This window comes from Lissotriton helveticus, chromosome 5_1 (assembly GCF_964261635.1).
Source record: "Lissotriton helveticus chromosome 5_1, aLisHel1.1, whole genome shotgun sequence".
Taxonomy (NCBI): Eukaryota; Metazoa; Chordata; class Amphibia; order Caudata; family Salamandridae; genus Lissotriton; species Lissotriton helveticus.
In genome coordinates, this window is record NC_136065.1 from 1,752,970,140 (window position 1) to 1,752,990,442 (window position 20,303).

A 20,303-nucleotide genomic window follows, 5' to 3' on the forward strand; every position below is an offset into this window, starting at 1 on the left:
CTGATGCGGCCCACCTCACATCCAAGGTCTCTTACCTCACAGTGCACCTCCTAGAAATCATAGGTGGTATTTTGCTGGGATCCAAGTAGCCATGACACAGGAGCAATCTGAAGAGTCACACACAACCCGCTCCTTGCAGTGCAGTCCCGCAATGAAGCAACATCTTTATGTTAGCAGTTGTGGGTAACACTGCCTCCCAAGCTTCAGTGCCTGGCCTAACGCGTCATTTCTCTGTGGGCATTCTCCTTCCAATTGAATAAAGCACAATGCGCTTTCCCGTCGCCTCGCTGTCACTGGCGATCTCTATATGGTTGCCCCAGTTCTTGGATCTCCTCTTCTCAGTATCTGGGTCTCCTTTCCCCTATCCCCAGGGATGGCCTTCTGGGTCCAGCTGGACCCGCACACGCTCCGGCCCTCACTCCCACCAGGGCCTCAGGGATTACAGTTTCCTGACACTCTTCTCAGCTCCCAACCTCTGCACCACCACCGTGATGATCGGAGTGGGGGATACAGAACAAGGACGAGGAGAGAGCCCCGATCTCACCCGACTGTTCTTACTTCGTCGGTGTACCGCTCGCACTCGCCTTAATCTTGTTCCTCGGCGTCTCTGCCCCTCTCGATCCTCCCCTCTATTACCATAAACAGGGCCGCTCTATCTACTACGTTTGGTCTCCAGAAATCACTCCTTCAGCGTCAGCGTCGGCGTTTCCCAGAGCCGGACGCACTCACCGCAGGGAACCCAGGGGAGTCCTTCCCAGCCGTGCAGCCCCGTCACTCCATTCAGGCCGCCTCACCCGACACCGCCGCCATGTTGTGTCCCGTCACGGGTCTTTCTACATAGGATTCTTTCCCGATTCTGGTCATGTTATAATTCGGGATGCACCGACCAGTGTATCCACAATGTCAGGGTCACACTTGGCTAATAGACTCCTATTTTTCTGCACGGATTCATGCTTGTTTATTCAGGAGAACGGGCTCGGGCTCCAGAGCTTCCCTCGGAAGTTGGCCACGCCCCCCTTTCAGGACCTCTTAGCAGAGATTTTTGATTAGTTTTCCCTGAGTGCTGTCATTTGGGGAATGGTAGGGCCATGGGATTCTGCAGTGTTGGCGGTTAAATGCGAGTACATTTCTTTAAGAAACCTTCCCTTTTGTCAGTTTCTGCTGATTGCTACTTCAGGAAGGATAATGACAGCCAGGTGCAGAGTCCTTACACTTAATATTTCCAGAACAGTGTCACAGTAGGAACGGAGGTATGATAGGATTTTAAAGAAAAATATGGGGAGGCATATCGCAACATGAATGCATCCTAATGAAAAGAAAGGGACATAGTGGAATATGTGTTTCAGTACGTGAGGGAACATTCAGAAGGCTACAGTCAGGCGCGCAACACCCATTGGGCTCACCGGGCTTCAGCCCCCCCCCCTCACCTCCTCTGCCCGGGCTAAGATGACACGCACTGAAATCATTAACTAACGCTGCGCATCGGAGCCGAGAATGTGATTTTTATTATGCATTCTGAGAGGCCCAGCAGCCCGAGCAGACAGCCAGCCTCTGAACAGTTTCCTCGAGTGAACCCCCTTTCCCCCACCTCTTGTTTTCCTTTAGAGTGGCGCCGCCGAGGTGAAATCCTTGCCTGAAGGCAGGGATTTCACCTAAGCACTTGATGGGTTATAAGCATGGGGTGTGAAGTGCACAGCAGGGGGGAAGGCATGGCCAGTGCAGGTGACGCTTTTCTTTTGTATGGGAATTTCTGCTGGTGTCATAGCCCAGGGTGTGCTGTCTGTGCACTTGTATAGATGTGTATTCCATACAAGTGCACAGACAGCAAACCCTGGGCTAAGACACCAGCAGAAATTAATTTTCAAAGGAAAAGCATCACCTGCACTGCCATCCCTTTCACCCTGCTGTCTGTGCACTTGGATGGAATTCACATCCACCGCACTGCTCACCAGATAAATGGTGAACAGGGCCATGGATCTTTCTATTTTCGCATCCAAGGGCAGCAGCGAAGAAGCAGAGGGGACCCAGGCAAGGAGAATCCAGGAGACCTATCTACTCTGAGGGGAAACAACCTTAACAACGCAACTTTTACAACGCACTACCATTACAACGAAACTTTTACAACGCAAAAACTTTTACAACGCATACCATTACAACGCATGTTTTTACAACGCAAGTACTTTTACAACGCATGCCATTACAACGTAAGTATTGGTAAGTATATAATTATATTTAATATTTTATATGTTTGGTTTTTTTTAAGTTTTCAGTTTTTGGGTAAAGGGGTATTTTTAGGGTTCAGGGTCAGTTTTCAGTTTTTGGGTAAAGGGGTATTTTTAGGGTTCAGGGTCAGTTTTCAGTTTTTGGGTAAAGGGGTATTTTTAGGGTTTAGGGTCAGTTTTCAGTTTTTGGGTAAAGGGGTATTTTTAGGGTTCAGGGTCAGTTTTCAGTTTTTGGGTAAAGGGGTATTTTTAGGGTTCAGGGTCAGTTTTCAGTTTTTGGGTAAAGGGGTATTTTTAGGGTTCAGGGTCAGTTTTCAGTTTTTGGGTAAAGGGGTATTTTTAGGGTTCAGGGTCAGTTTTCAGTTTTTGGGTAAAGGGGTATTTTTAGGGTTCAGGGTCAGTTTTGGGTTTTTGGGGTACAGGGGTATTTTTAGGGTTCAGGGAAAGTTTTGGGGTTTTGAGGTACAGGGGTATTTTTAGGGTTCAGGGACAGTTTTGGGTTTTTGGGGTACAGGGGTATTTTTAGGGTTCTGGGTTAATTTGGGTTTTTTTGAGGTACAGGGGTACAGGGTAAAAAAAATTACATTAATTAAATTAAATAAAATTAAATTATATTAATTAAATTAAATTAAATTAAATTATATTAATTACAATTAATTTAAAATACAAAAAATATTATATACTTACCAATACTTACGTTGTAATGGTATGCGTTGTAAAGGTATTTGCGTTGTAAAAACATGCGTTGTAATGGTATGCGTTGTAAAAGTTTTTGCGTTGTAAAAAATTCGTTGTAACGGTATGCGTTGTAAAAGTATGCGTTGTAACGTCATACATCCACTCTGAGACCTTCGAGAGGCTGGATGCATTTTAGGGTTCTGAGCGGGTATGGGTTTTGGGGATCCAGGGGGCAATTTTAGGGTTTAGGGTGGGTATGGGTTTTGGGGTGCCAGGGGTCATTTTAGGGTTCAGCGTGGGTATGTGTTTTGGTGTGCCAGGGGTAATTTTAGGGTTCAGGGAAGGTGTGGGTTTTGGGGTGTCAGCGGGCAATTTTAGGGTTCAGGGTGGGTATGGGTTATGGGGTGCCGGGGGAATTTATGGTTCAGCATGGGTATGGGTTTTTGGGTGCCAGAGGGTAATTTTAGGGTGTGGGGTGGGTATGGGTTTTGGGGTGCCAGGGGTGGGGGGGATACTTTTAGGGTTCAGGGTGGGTGTGGGTTTTGGGGTGCCATGGGATTAATTTTAGGGTTCAGCGTGGGTATGTGTTTTATAGTGCCAGGGGTAATTTTAGGGTTTAGGGCAGGTGTGGGTTTTGGGATGTTAGGGGGCTATTTTAGGGTTCAGGGTGGTTATGGGGCGCCAGAGGGGAATTTATGGTTCTGCATGGGTATGGGTTTTGGGGTGCCTGGGGTAATTTTAAGGTTCAGGGTGGGTATGGGTTTTGGAGGGCAATGAGGGAATTTATGGTTCAGCATGGGTATGGTTTCTGGGGTGCCAGGGGTAATTTAAGGTTCAGGGTGGTAATGGGTTTTGGGGTGCCAGGGGGTAATTTTAGGGTGTGGGGTGGGTATGGGTTTTGGGGTGCCGCGGGGGGGGGGGGGGTGGATAATTTTAGGGATCAGGATGGGTATGGGTTTTGGGGTGCCAGGGGTAATTTTAGGGTTCAGGGCGGGTATGGGTTTTAGGGTGTGAGGGGGTTAATGTTAGGGTTCAGCGTGGGTATGTGTTTTGGTGTGTCAGGGGTAATTTTAAGATTCAGGGTGAGTATGGGTTTTGGGGGGCAAGGGTGTAATTTTAGGGATCACTGCTGGTATGGGTTTTGGGGTGCCAGGGGTCATTTTAGGGTTCAGGGTGGGTATGGGTTTTGGGGTGCCAGGGGGGTGATTTTAGTGTTCAGGGTGGTAATGGGTTTTGGGGTGCCAGGGGGTAATTTTAGGGGGTGGGTATGGGTCTTGGGGTGCCGGGTGGATAATTTAAGGGATCGGTATGGGTTTTGGGGTGCCAGGGGTAATTTTAGGGTTCAGGGCGGGTATGGGTTTTAGGGTGTGAGGGGGTTAATGTTAGGGTTCAGCGTGGGTATGTGTTTTGGTGTGTCAGGGGTAATTTTAAGATTCAGGGTGAGTATGGGTTTTGGGGGGCAAGGGTGTAATTTTAGGGATCACTGCGGGTATGGGTTTTGGGGTGCCAGGGGTCATTTTAGGGTTCAGGGTGGGTATGCGTTTTGGGGTGCCAGGGGTAATTTAAGGGTTCAGGGCGGGTATGGGCTTTGGGGCTCCAGGGGGTTGATTTTAGGGTTCAGGGTGGTAATGGTTTTTGGGGTGCCAGGGGGTAATTTTAGGGTGTGGGGTGAGTATGAGTTTTGGGGTGGCAGGGGGGGATAATTTTAGGGATCAGGATGGCTATGGGTTTTGGGGTGCCGGGGGTAATTTTAGGGTTCAGGGCGGGTATGGGTTTTAAGGTGTGAGGGGGCATTAACCGATCCTGATTATCTGCCATTTTAGCTCCGCCCCATTGATTAACATTAACCACGCCCCTTCTTTTGCCATGTTAGCCCCCCCCCGAAATGAAGACCTAGTTGCGCCCCTGGCTACAGTACTCTAACATGTTTGAACTCTTTCATTCCGAAAGGGAAGACAAATGATCGTTTAACTCTTGGAATATTTAAATTTAGACAGAAAATAATCTATCTCCCAAGAAACTCATAGGTCTTTTCCTAATTGGAACTTAGATCGATCAAACCATCCATACATCTATCTATTATCCTCCAACAGAAGGTGAACGTAGCATTGGCCAGGGAAAATACTGAGCGCACCAGAAGAAATTGATTGTATCAGTAGAGCAAAACCAGCGGTTGCTGGAGCAGATATCATGAAAAATTTAAGAACCCCGTAATGAGCTGACGAATAAAGGACCGGGAGCGCTGGGTGGAAAATTAGACCAATCAGCATTCCTCGAGTTGTGTTGAAGATTTGGCTTTGCATGCACCAAAAGTGAAAGCTCACCCTCTCAGTTGATGCATGTGGGCACATGTGGCAAATATACTGGTGGTGACAAGGTTGAGGAAGAAAGCTCAAAAAGTAAGGGGGACCAGGTACACGAAACAAGTCAATGCCCCCTCCCAACTGTTCACAGTGAGGAATTACATAAGGATATTCAGGTTTTTAATGACCTAAGATTTCAACATTTTTGTTGGGTGTTTCAACCAGAAGTCAGGAGGAAGAAGCCATGCCTGCTTAAAGAAAATTATGATAAGGATCTAGTCTTGGGGAGGGTGGCATGGTGAATCGAAGAGGCAAGCTAGAAATTCAAGTTAAAAATGTCTGAGCATCACGTTTGGGTTTGGTTCCCTAAAGAGAGGCAGGAGAATTCCAGATGATACAACATCTTCGCTGGAGAGGAATTCCTTGAGCCACTTTTCAGTCAGTAGGATAGTTTAGTGGAACACAAATCCTTTGAGAAGGCATTTAAGATGGTGAAAGGTAGAGAGACAGGCAGCAGGTTGGTCAAGGCATATTAGGACAGCTTTGGTAGCTCTCAGTTACAAAGATATTTACCACCATTGAAAGGGCACTTATTTTTTATAAATATTTGCCTGTTGTGTGGTCTCATATGCAGGGTTGTGCATTCAGTTGTTTATTTTTGTTGACGTTTTTTATAGCGCAAACTCAACCCGAAGGTATTGGAGCGCTTTACATGAACACCAGTTACGTTACACAAGGGTACCTTCCTTTTTGGTAGGCATGGAGAGATTAGGGGGCATATTTGCAACAGGCAGCGCTAATTATTGCTGACCTTGTATAGCGCATTATTTTCGATCGCTGGAATATTTCGCCAGGTTAGCGTTGTATTAACAACATTTAGCGCCATGGCGATGAATATTCCAGCGATAGCTCCCTTTTCCATGAAACATCGCTGGTTTTTCAGTGATGTTCCATGTAAAATGGCGTATTGCTTGATAATACGACCCTGTGGTGGTATCACATAACTCCACCTCCCATGTTAGGTATGCCTTAGGAATTTAACAGATGTTAAATTTCTGCATTAAGGCATACTTAGTGCGATTAAAATAATTGTTTCCCCGTGTTATAAATATCGTGAAGCTGCCTTCGCGATATTTACCCATGTTGTTTCCACAGACAGGCCTACTTTGCATCACATTAGCGATGCAAAGTTAGGCGTGCTGAAACGGGAGCAAAATCAGCAAAACACGCGATAGCGTGTCTTTGCTGATAAGGCGATGAAATTATCGTCGCTTTTCAGTCGAAAACAGCCACAAAAGCAGCAATAATTTTATATTGCGGCCTTGTTAATATGCCCCTAAGTGATTTGCCTCGAATCACAGGAAGTTGAGCCAATGCTGAGACTCAAACCTGGATCCCCAGCTCCAAAGTCGGCAGTTCTGGTCACTACACCATGTGCAAGGAAGAAAATGGCTCCAAAATATACCCTATGCACTGCTCTACTATCTGCTGACTTGCTTTTTGTTTTTTTCCATTTAAACTAAATGATGTCACCACTGTGTGGAGCATGAAAAATTACAAATAAATGATATTAGTGATGACACTATCATGTGCATACTGTGTACAATGTAAATTCAATCCCAACTAGCCAGTTGACCTTCCCATGTAGCCACTTGGGTTGTAGGGCGACTGGAACATAGGATTGTGGATAAAGGATGAAATGGAATGTCATCAGTGCATTATATTTAAAAAAACTTCAGTGAAGATGCCATCAAGAGTCCTAAAGTGGACGTGGGACCCAAAGGGAACAATGTCCCCTTGCGAATCAGTGACATCCCCAATTTGGGAGCCTATAACTGGCCAATGTAAACCACTGGTAGACTGGTTACTGATTTGCATTATGGAAGGAAAACTCCGAACAGGCACCATACAAATCGTTAATAATTTGTACAACCATTTAACGATTCAGAAAAATAAAACTTTTCCGAATCGCGCAGTGGGATTTGTACATTAGAAAAATATGTTTTGTATATTGCAAACCTTCCAATTTGGAAAATCGGATGATTTGCCACCGCAAAAATCCTGTGTCCATCTGGCTCTTGGCCACTTACGTGGAGGTAATAATTGAACAAATATGGGTGATTTGCCTACCGCTGCTATTATTTGTAAAAAAACATAATTTTTCAGCCTCTTGCTCTCTTCCTATTTTGTTGTGACTCTTGTGGTAATGTAGCCGTTAGTGGCTTTACACTGACTATTTCTTTACTACTTCCTGCTTAAAGCAAATGCATTTTCCAGTAACATAATAACTGCATTTCACATGAGCTGCTTGTGCCCTCATGTCAAGCTTTTAGTCAAAGTGCTCTAGCCAGTGTTTCTAGTGCAGGGAAACGGTTATTCCAAATTAACTGGTACTCAAATATTAACCCCTTATAGATGAAATACTAGATTTGCCTTGGCATTATTCAAACCAAAATCACTATGGTCTACACAGATTCAACAGCTAGTGCTTCAACACAATTAGATATTCAATTAGATTCCATAAAATGTAAAACAGAATATTAGTGTGTGGGCTTATTCTTGGTCACCTCATTACCAACATTTTATTAAAAGCAATTATCTGTTCTTCCATCTACTGAAAGCTGAACCATGAATCACTTCTGCGAGCCTGTTGCTATATTTACCATCCTGGTTACTAATGAGCTGGTTTATCTTTTAAATGGAAGATAGAGCTCTGCTTCCTCGAAACAATGTGACCCCACATTAGACACGCTTTCATTTTCGGACCCCCATCTTTTATACCGCCTGCCATCCAGCGCCTATAAAATCAGAAGTAATTTCCGTCACGCTCTCTACTGGGATTTTCTCTCTTCAAATCCTCCATCTTGAAAATCCTTCCTGTTTACCTGGCACTACAGCTTGGAATATGCTTCCCCCCACTGGGTACAGTGTAAGGCGTCCTTTTTTTGCTACCTTACTATATTTAGGTTTTCTATCTCACTAATCTCATAGATATCCACAAACGGAGATAGAGCTCCCAGATATGCATCACAGCTGCCATGGTTACAACTGTAGGTTTTGTCTAGGGACTGAAGCCCAAATATAGATGGTAACTGTCCCTCTGACATTAGCACACTCTATGTTCAGGCTGCAACTTGTAAGAGAAGACTTAGGGGCCGATTATGATGGCCGGGAGACCGTATCCGAACACGCTGTCGGTGGCGGTCTCTCTGCCATCGGAGACATGTTTCCCGCCTGCCAGTGACAATGGCAGGCGGGGTGAAATATGGCTGTTTACAACGCATGCGAATACACCACATGCCATAACAACGTGGTCATTACAACGACAGCGTTGTTAGAACGCATACCATTACATCGCAAGTCATTACAACTACTTAATGTAGGGGGCGCATGGACTTAGGAATAGTATTATTTACTATTCCTACTCCAGTTTGTGCAACAGCAGGGAAGGTGTTGGATTTTAAAACCAATACCAGTGCGCCCCCTACAGCATGTCATTGAAACGACTTACGATGTAATGGTATTCGTGGTATCAACGCGGTCTTGTAACAACCACGTTGTAATGGTACCGCATTGTGGAAACAGCATTGTAAACGCTGTTTCCCACGGGATGATGGCAGTTGGAAAGTCCGACTGCCATGCATCCTCTGGACTCCTTTAGCCCCCCGGTGCGATGGAGGGGCTTGTAGTCCCTAGCTTGATATTGATGCCTTGCAGGCACCACCATAGGAATTACAATATCCCTTTCCACTGGCCTTTTCATGGTGGTTAACCTGCCATGAAAAGACTGGAGAAAAGGGACTTTGGGAGTTCGTAGCAGGCCCCCCTTCCCCTTGGCTCTTGTCCTTGGGTGTTGGGGGGAACCTATGGTGCCCACCAACATATCCCTGCACTATGTGGCAGGCAACTCATGATGCCTGCCAGGTAATGCAGGGATATGAATTCTGTCCATTTTGTATTGTGGCAGGTGCTGCAGCATGCAGCAACCGCCACAATACAAAAGATTGACAATGTGACCACTTCGGAGGTGGTCGCATTGTAATTTGGTTGATTGGACAGCTGATAACATGTCAGATAGTCCTCTTTTCCGATAGGGTCAAGTCTGCCCGCCATCCTAATCAGGCCCTAGATGTCCAGATTCCACCAAATTTCTGGAATCGGGTGGGGTACCATAGCCAATTTTGGCATGAGTCAGCAGTGAAGCAAGGAGGTGGTTGCATGTGAGATGGTGGGGTCAGCCAGATCTGATCTTGTCACAGCTGATGGTAACTGCCAGGGTAAAAGCAGGTCCTGAATATCCGCCATACCTAAATTAACATGCAGAGTTAGAGGAGGAATCCAGAGGCCTCCGTAAACTAAGCAAGATGCAGGTTTGTCACCTTTGCAAGCACTTCTTAGCAAAAACAATAACCATAGGGTTTCCTCAAAAATGTTGTGCTTGATTTTGTCTTTTTTGTGTGTAAAGGTGCCTATGTACACCAAGAAAATGTATCTTAGACTTTACTCAGAGCTTTCTCTATCGGGTCAATCGCCGAACTTCCACAATAGCATTGCTGTGCATTCATGCGATGTGAGGGTGTAATCCAGGGATTCCCACAACCCTGCAGACTTCACCACAAGCTCTGTATTACACCAGGGAACACAGAAGGGATACGAACAAGGACATGTTCATGTCCAACCCTAGTCCATCATTCTTCCACCACAGCCCATTCTTCACTATAACTGAAGGTAAATCCTGCTGGCAGCTGTGGCTGAAGAGTGATGAGTTAGTGGGTCTCCTAGGTCACTAATGACCACCTTCCGTACCAAGTGAAGAGTCGGTCAGACAGTAAAGAATACAAACTAATAACTGTTTATTCATATACTCTCAGAGTGGAGTCCCATCTGCCCAGTCGCTAGGAGTGCTGCAGAGTGGAACTAATATCAACAAGCATAAAGATACATTATGTACGTTTCGTAACTGGGCGAAAACACGCCTACAGTGGAATTTTCCAAGCAGGTGCAGATAAACAGTGTAAAACAGAAAAAACTGTTTCAGCTCTCCTATCTTACACAAAGTATCATAGTCCAAACTCGTTCCATCCGGAGCCCGACACCAGACAAGGGGGAGAAGGCCTCTGTCTGGTGAGAAAGCTATGTTCTAACATGAACAGTATGCTTATTACTAATTCAAGTCAGAGAAGAAGAATTGAATCTTACAGAGGAGCATTTCTCGGAATTGAACTGGATCAGTTTCGAACAGCCTAAAATAGCGCCCAAATAAAAAGTGGTACAGCAAATACTAACTTACATTAAAAACTGCATAAGCATAAACAATTTCTATTCTAATAGGGTATGTAGACTGGGCTCAAAGCCATGTTTTTGCTCGTGAATAAATGAAGGCACCAGCACTTTACCTTTAATCCAACAGCCCTTTCCTCCAATCCCAGTTGCGGCATTTAACCAAAAACCTTGTGAGCTGAGCATATTACTTTTAATGCTGTGCCTCAAATTTAAATGAAATATTATTTAGAGGAAACACATGTCTTGGCTTGCAATGTAAAAATCTTCCCTTATCAGTTTTGGGTTTCTGTAACATACTAGCACCCATACCTGACACACACAACACTGTTTCCTGCACAGCACTTGGTGTTTGAGATGCTTTTGTTGAAATAAAAAGGCTCTCTCCAAACCTCCACACTATTCATTGAAACATAGTCCAACATTAAAGACCCAAATATAAGCACTGTTAAAGAAAATAGGTCTGGATTTAATATGCCAGCTCATGTGACCAGCATCTGTGCATATATTCCTTCAAAAGCATTTCACACAGGTAAATGGTTCTCTGGTTTATTCAGAAAGATGTGCAGTGGTGGGCCTATTTTCATGAAACCGCAGCAAATTGTAACAAGGAATGTAATACATATTATTATATTTTACAAGAATTTGCATAGCAAATGTTCTGCAAAGGATGTTTAGGGTAATTCATTTAATATGGATAAAAAAACTGTCAACTACACTTGTTTCACCAGGATCATTTTACTAATATGTAATTGTGAGTGCATTGTTTGTGGGTTGAACGGATGGACAAGACAATGAATGCAGGAGGTTATGCAATAGATTGATTGTTGCCGGAAGAATTAATGTACTAACGGCATGGATGTTATGTTATGTCTATTTGTGAAGTGCACTATCACCCACAAGGGGATCCTGGCACTCAGCAGGTGTGAGTGCCTAGCTTTGTCTTTGGTAGTTTGGTTAATTGAATAGCCAGGTCTTCAGAATTTTGCGGAATTCAAGAAGACAGAAGGAGGCTCTGTTGTGGATTGGGAGGTCATTCCAAACCTTAGGAGTGATTAAAAAAAAGTGGTCCTCCTGATCTGGATCTGTGTAAGTGTGAGATGTGTGTGTGCAGGAGTCCTGCGGAGTGGAGATGACTGAGTGGTTAGTAGAAGGAGATGTGACTGTTCAGGTAGATGGGGCCTGAATTTTGTAGTGCCTTGAATGTGTGTGTGAGAAGTTTGAATTGAGTGTGTTTGTGTACCAGGACAAAAATAAAAATTTCTGGAAAGTATGCAGAACACTGGCATACATTCACCCCAGTACAGAGATCTGGGTCTAAATCCATCGCTTTCCATGCCATTCCAGTTAAGGCCTAGCCATATGGAAATAAATCTTAACACTGATACCTATTGGAACAGTCAAGTCCGAATTGCCAGGCCAGATCTTCCCTGGACTGGAAACAAGCATCCTAGGACCGGTTTCAGGGTTTCACCCCTCATCAGCCAGACTAGCTTGACTCCAGTGGCATGGAGATCATGTGACCCACGTTTGGGCATACCAGTGTGTTAGACCTGGCACCATTGGCGTGGGTCTCCCTTTCAATTTTTGCTGGTGTTAGATGCTTTGGGCGCTGTGCCACTGCTATTCAGTGCCACAGTGCAAGTGCTCCCTATTGTAAATTGATGTATTAGTCAGTGGTTCCATGTTTGGCTATTTGGTTTACTTGTCAGACCCTAGTACAGTGCACTGAGTATGCCCAGGGTGTGTAAATCCAAATGCTGCTAGTGGGCCTGCAGCACTGGTTGTGCCACCCACAGAAGCAGCCTTGTCAAATGTGTCTAAGGTCTGCCATTGCAGAGTCTGTGTGCAGTCTGGTACTGTCACACTGACTGGGCAAGTGCACCAACTTGCCAGTCCCTAAACCTTCCCTTTTCTTCATATCAGTCGCCTCTATAGTAGGTCCAAGGGCAGGGTGCATTGTAAGTATAAGGTAGGACATGCCCTGGTGTGTGTGGCATGTCCTAATAATGAATTACAGCCATTTTCGTTTTTCACTATTGCAAGGCTACCTGTTCTCCATCGGCCAGAATGGGCTATTAGAATTATTACATTGTATAATCCTAACTGTAGAAATTCGAGTTTAGTATGCCTGCACTCAGAATGATAAAATGCATATTTTAGTGAAGTTGGTTTTAACATTCTGTGTTTGCAAATACCACCTTATAGAAAGTAGGTATTTGCTTGTCTAACTATCCAAAGCCTGTCTCTGCTAGGTTGTGTATTCCTTGTCTGGTTTTGTGAGTGACAGGGCTGGGGGATTCCAAGAGTCAGGATGAGTCAGCTCAGTGGTGAATAGAGAGATCTGCATCAAGATGGGAGGGAGGAGTTGCACCTCAACCTTGAATAGGGTTGTGCCTGCCTTCCACAATGCTGGCTCCACCTCATGGGGTGCGGCTAATGTCTCTGCCCTGCACTATGAATGAAGAGAAGGAGTCCTGTAAATAAAGAGCCTTTCACAATGCTGGTTCCACCTCCTGTGGGGCATCTGATGTTTCTGCCCTGTACTGCGAAAGGACCGGAGAAGTCTGTTAAAAAGAGTGCTTTAAAACTGGTTTGGACTGGGCAAAGGCCCCCCTCCCCTCAGAAAGCAAAGGCTTTGGGTATAAATATTGGGACCCTGATCCAATGAAATTAGATCACTTTGGACTACAAGAAGAAACCTTTACTGAGGAAAGGAACCTGAAGAAACTGAGGAGAGACTATTCCCAAGCTGAAGTGCTGCTTGGGGGATTGGCCTGCAGTGGTTGCCTTACTGCCAAAGGAAGGAGAACGGAACTTTGTGTACTTCGCTTTCAACTTGTGAAGGATCTCTAAGGGCTTGGAAAAGAGCTTGCCTCCTGCTAAAGTCTCAGGGACAACAGACTTCAACACCCAGCTCCCCAGAGTTCTTTTGGAAGTGCCTGCTGCTGTTTTGGGCCTTCTGAGGAACTAATCGAAGAAGAAGCGTGTCGCTTTTTCTGGGCCTGCTGTTGCAACTCCGAAGGAGGGTGTCGCCGCTGGACCTGTCTCACTGCACCGCATCGAAGAAAAAGGCCTCGCATCCCCGGGAAGCGCGCCGCCGTCGGAGCTGCTGCCGTCGCATTGTGGATGTCACCGCAGTAGTTGTCGCATTGCGCAGAAGCTTCACACATCGTGAGAGAGAGAGTGTCACAGTTGGAGCTGTTGCCGTCGGATCGCTGAATAAGGGTGTCGCCGCTGCAGTCCACGCATCGAACCGAGAACTTATCGCATCCCCGGAGAAGCATGTGGCATCCGGAAGATCTTCACGTCTTTATTTCTTTGTACTTGAACTTTGCCGCATTTCCCTCGCTGCGACATTGCTTGTCGTGGAAGCGCAATGCAATCTAAGGTACATTCACGCAAAGTGTTGCATCTTAAGAACTGAACTTAACTAAGCTAAATCGACCATCTTAAAGTAACAGTATTGTGTATTTTTGTTGTTTAATGGTCTTGTGGTAACTATATAAAGTATACTTATTTTTTATATAAAAACCTTGTGTGATGTCCATCTGTAGTGTTGTCACTGGGTTACTGTATGTGGTCACAAATGCTGTACACACTGCCTCTGAGATAAACCTGTCTGCTCGTGCCAAGCTACCAAAGGGGAGATCAGGGGTCATTTTAGGAGTGTAATCCCCTTATCCTGACTAGAGGCAAGGGTCCCTATTATCACAAGTACCTACCTGTGCCAACTAGAGACCCCCAAATCTAACACTCTCCCACTCGGGGTGACAAATGCAAAAATAACAATTTGTGGACAGAATGTTGAACAATGTCAAGCATTCATCCCAGTTCAAAGATCTGTACCAGGAGCCAGTGTAGTTCCCTGAGGTGCGGTGTTCTATGTGGGAGGTAGCGGATGAGTCTGGCTGACGAGTTCTAGATGTTTTGTAGTCTTTTAGTGAGTTGCTCCGTGATCCTGGTTGTTGGAAAGTGGTTTATTAGTAGTGATAAATAGCGACCTACCACTAGTGATAAGGCCACAAACACAAAACATGATTCATTTGAGGTCTCAATAAATTATTCTCTTGCTCAACACTTGGTAGCTGACTGCGAGTAGGCAAGCTTAACTTAGCAGACCGGTATTTAAAGCATTTGAAAACACCAATACACTAAATAAGTACAACACAACACACAATCAAACTTAAACACCAATTTATACAAATAGGTTATATTTCTATGAACAAATATACACCACAATAACAAATATCCAAGGTACAGAACCAGAGATATGAATTTTTAAAGCATCAACACTTTCTAGTGCCTAAAAGGCAAAAGCGTCAGCTTGGGACATCTAGTTGTTCTTTACTGGGACAATGTCAAAGTTTCAGACTGACAAGTATGGAGCCCTGACCAGATTCTCTAAGCTGGAGGCCTCTGTCAAAATGTTACTTTCGCAATTAGAAACGTTTTCAGAGCTTTTTCTCTTGTCATTGAGCATGGCATTTCATCAGGCCGTATCCATGTTGACATCATCAGCTTGGTTCAGCACGATGCCCAGGCGAACTCTTGAAAGTCTTGTCAACAGCTGGAGCTCTAGAGCTTTCTTCAGGATGAAACTGAAATCCAGGTTGGGCCGTGGTTCGATGTTGGCAGCTTGACTCTCGATGACGGGTTGGTCACCTTATGGAGCTTTTTACAAAAGTTGCTCCAATCTTTTCCAAAGTTATGGAACTTCTTCCTGAAGTTCCTCTTGTGGGTTCAAAGTGTCCAAAACACCAATCCAAAGATCTAGAAGCTCTGGGATGGTCCTTGGGATGTGGGGACTGCTCAGCACACTTCTGGGCATGTGGACTCTGCCAGGAAGAACTGCCATGCTGCTGGAAGGTCTGACACTCTGCTGGACTGCTGCTCTGAAGGTCTGCTGCCTTGCTTTGATGACCTATTGCCCATGTTCCTGGGTTAGAAGGGCATCTATTGAACCCAGTACCACCAGAATGGCTTTAAGGGCTAGTTGGCAGGCCTCCTGAATAGAGCTTTAGGACAAAAATCTCAAACCACCTTGCATCCAGCACTTGGACTCTGTCAGCTCTGAGGCCACCCCAGTCCTAGACCACTGGGATTGGGCTTGAAAGTGTGTCTTCTAGCCTGATGTGGTCCCCATAGGAATTGAAGTGTAGTGATGTGAAGCCCTGCAAACCCTCGTCGCACAGCTGCCAACCACATCAGACTCAACACCGAGCTATGCAAAGCCCTGCCTCTCAACTGCCGGCATCATCGTAAACAATACAATGCCCTATCAAGCTACCGCACACAGCTCACTGGCACTAACATAAAACCCTACAAAGCCTCATTGCACAGCTCCTTCAGACCTGACAACAGATGACGCAAAGTCTCGCAAAGCAACGCCACACAGGGCACCAGAAATTTAGGTACTGCATTCAGCAGACCTAGGTGGGTCCGTATAGCTGGCCCACGCTTCATAGCGATCAACCTGAAGTTGTTACTTTGTCTGATCCAGTGCGACGAGATAACTTAAGTGGCTTTTTGTGGTTTTGGCACTATTTTCATTTAAATCTTTAACATTGTATTACTCTGGTTCTACCGATTGGATTTTTGGCTCTTTGATCTTGATTTATTTATTAAATTGTGCTCTATTTTTCTTAATTAGTGTGGGATTTTTTTTGTGTCATGTTTTCACTTTATTACTTCTTGAAGTGCTGCATAAATACTATACACATTGCCTCTAAATTAGGCTTGACTGCTCTGTGCCAAGCTACCAGAGGGTTGCGTACAGATTCGTTTTGGAATTGCTTGTGCCTCACCCTGACAAAGATTGTGGTTGCTGCTTGGGTAGGGTTGATCAGTTGTGAGGATTAGGATTTGTGTTTGTGCAGTGACACACAGTGAATGTGTGTTACACTTAAAATGTTAGATAAATCATTTTGAGCCTTTTTCAAATTCTCCTTTTTTAAGCTTGATTCCTATCTCTCCTTCGTATACTTGGGATTCTTTTGTTGTTGTACATGTGATACCAAGCCAGAATGAAAATGAATCCCAACTGCCTATCGTATTAAATATGAGGAAGCTAAAAGAGTTCTGAAAGGAAAAAGGGCTGGCAATGAAGAAGGGGTCCATTGAGCGGATACTGCAGGAGGGCCTGTTAATTTTGAGGTAGCACACTGGTATGGGGCACTCCCAGAGGACTAAGAGGGTGATGGTCCTGAGAAGGGTCATGTGTAGGAGTGGGTGGAGCTTGTGGAGTTTCACTACACTGAATTCCACAGAGTTCCGCTGGTGGGTGGAGTTCCCTATAAAACCGACATGTAGGACCATCCCTGTCATTTTGTGAATGAGGGGGAACGTTCAGGCCCCTTTCTAAACACTAAGCACACCGCCCGTGACTGTATTCCAAACACTGCAGGTCCATCCTCCCTGCTGAGCATTCTTCCAGGAGGGGGCTGGTGTCTGAAAGGAGAGCAGTTTCCAGCCCAGGATGGCCCCTTTGGAAACAAGAAAGCACTGGAGCCGGGATTCCTGTCCTGTCCTGGTTAGGTCAGGTCACACTCACTTAACCAATGACTGCCTCAACGTACAGGGACCCATGCTGTCCTGATCTGCTGTTTCACCCAGGGTATACCTTGTGCTGCACACACGGTCTGGCTTTGACCCACTCTTTACCCTGTGCCCACCTTGCTGCCTGGCAGTATCTCCCACTTCCCCCATGCCTACCTTCCCATGCCAGGCTCCTGAACACTGCTGGGCAGGGTCGTGGACTGCTTGACTGCAGCAGGAAAACTCAGCCCACTCCAGAACTTCAATGCTGTGGTTTGTTGCTCAGCCCAGGATCAGAAAGAAGGGAGACACAAGGGGAGGGTGGCACTGGCAAGGCCTTAAACTCTTCTGATTGGGATTATTATTTCACCCAGACGCACTCCAGGAGCGGACCTGCCATCACCAGCACCTATATATAAGGGGAGTTGTGGGTATGGACTGTGTTGCTGCCAGTGAATTGCGCCAGCATTCACCTGGTACTGAACTAACTTCGATCGTACAGGTCAGAAGTGTTAAGTGTCTGAAATGTTGCAATTGGGCAATTGTGCTGGGAACTGAAGTGATAGGATTCTCTGCTAAGTTACAATCTGATTCACAGGTTGAGAGATCTCTGGTGTGTGCTTTGGCTCATAAAGTGGGGCTATGGCGATTTTGATAGTAGGGGTGAGCGGGGAGCTCAAGCCACCAGTAAACTCTACTTTGACAGTGGCCGGTGGAGTGTTTTTTGAAGAACTCTGGACTATAAGTAGAGTGCGGAGTGCCAAAAATTCTGTTAACTCCACCAGTGGAGTGGAGTTCAACGCCCACCTAATAATGGGGAGGAGGGAAATGATTTAGCAGTGGCTCCAGAGTAGAGAATAGGTCTCACAGAGATGGAGTCACCTGCTGTATCCAATAAAGGAAGCAGTATATCGTCCCACACTCTGTCTCTTAAAGACTCGAAATACAGATAGGCTGAGTGGGACCTGAAGTTGCAGCTAGCCAGGCTGGCTGCAGGAGAGAAACGTTGAAGGTGAAAAAGCCTTAGCTGAAGAGAGAAAGGCTGAGACAGGGAAAGAACCTTGGATGAGAGCTAAATATTTTTTCCTCATGAACTGAGTCCAAAGGAGCTGGACCTGAAGGTGAGACAGCTGTCAGAGTTGAGAAGGAATGGTGGCAGTGAAAATACAGTATCCAGTGGTGAAGGAAGGATTCCCATACCCAGAGATTTGGCACCTAAATCTGTTGTGGGGGATGATATGGACAGGTGGTTTGAAGCATATGAAGTAGCTCTAGTGATATATAGGATTCCTGAGGAGGATTGAGGAGCTAGCCTCTGGAGGCATATACCTAAGGAGGGGAGGGATGCCCTACTGGCCATGGAGAAGGAGGACAGGATGAGATATCCCCCAACAGGAAACCCTTGTCAAGAAATAAACTCTCACCCCAGAAAGGTACTGGTTGAGATTCAGGAGCAGTCGGAAACTGTCTCACAAGTCCTAGGGGGATTTTCTGGATTAGTTGTGTTGTCATGTATTCCTATAGGTTCTGAATCGATCCCCCTATTCCTGACCCTATTCTGGTTAAACTAACTATCAAGTTAACTAACAGTCAGCCCATGAGGCAAAAAAAGCCCCCATGATGCAGATACCGTTATCTGACGCAGTCACACTACGGCACAGGAACGTGTTATCTGATTAGGTCATAACGCTTGAGATCTAATTAGACAAGCGACATTCCTCCAGCCCCTGATAAGGCATACGACGTTCTCATAACAAATCAAACCTATGACAACCTGGAAAATCCGTGCGGCCATTGTTTTGATTTCACAGAGAACTTCAGTAAAAGAATGTGCTAACGAGCAAGTCGTATGACATCTTTATTGACGTATCTATGTCCATCCTTACGTCAATCTCGGCACCTTTAAGGTATAAATATTGCCGATCTTGCCCTATGCAAACACACGCGTGGTGACGAGACGGAGCAGCCATACTTGCCGAAGCCAAGAGCAGAGCAGACCCCGCTGGCAGCAGCCCCGCCTTCCTGACGCGCTGAGAGACGCGCTGCTATCTCCTGCCGAGTGACCCAGCACCGGCGCTTTCTGGCAGCCCTCGCAGGCGGCCTGGAATATCGAGAGCAGAGAAAGAGATACCATTCCTCATTTCATCCTAACTTCCAGGTACAGAACTGAATAGCCCCTCACAGAGAATTCTTTAGTTATTCACTTGGCAAAAACAAACTTAACTTAAACTGTAACTTTCTATTCCCGCCCACGCATTAGACTTAGGTCAGGTACACGGGGTAGGCGTATTTAGAAACACCAGTTGAGTACGTTTAGTCAAATGTATATGTGTATGTAATATATTTTAATCATTTTAAACATCATATGGCTCAGAAACCATATCAATGTTTTTACAGTATTATTTTATACTATTGCTTTTAATGTATGCACTTTACTTAACTATAAGTATCGCAATAATATCGATCCATTTCTCTTGTATGAGAAAAGAGACTGATCAATAAATAACACCTTTTTATTGAACACGCCCGTCTCTTCCTTTTCTCTACAATCTGATGAGACTAAGAATGCACGTACTGACTGAGTAAAATAATTGCCTTGTGCTCACACGACTCTGGAGATACACTCTTGATTAGGGGAGAGCAAAGTTGTCATGTTCTATGGTTGTCAGAAACTAAATCCCTTCTTGTCTAATCAGGGGAGTTAATTCTTTCCTGAACATTCGAGAAAGTTTCTAGCGAACTCTGAGCTACGCTGGCAAACCCAAAACTTAAGTCTAGTATCGACAGTAGTAGACCTAGTTAACGTCTGGCCTAGGCCTTTACTGCTGTAGGTATTATTCCAATGCGCAGAGCCTATTGGGAAGATAGGAACTACACTACATGGCGCCCAACGCGTTTGGAAAGGGCGATAAAACTAACGTAAGACATTTAGAGTAACTCAGTCGTGCTTTCTCACTCAGACCCCTTTTCCCACAATACTCCAAAGACGTCTGGAGTGGGTGAAAGGTAATATCCTCCAAGACCTCGCAGGAGGGAACTCCTATGTATGGTTCTTGGTATAGTCAACGTTGAAGGATAAACAGTTCCAAAATATTGTGCATCTAATCTCTGTTTCCATAAGAAACCTGATCTGCAAACAAACATAATATCATCCTGTCGGTAAAATGGGAGACAGTGATGAAGAAAGAGAGGCAGTTAGATTAGCAGCTGAAATAGCAGCAGCAGATACTGCACTACAGGATGCAGACGCGGATATAATACACATTCCGGTCAGCAAAAGGAA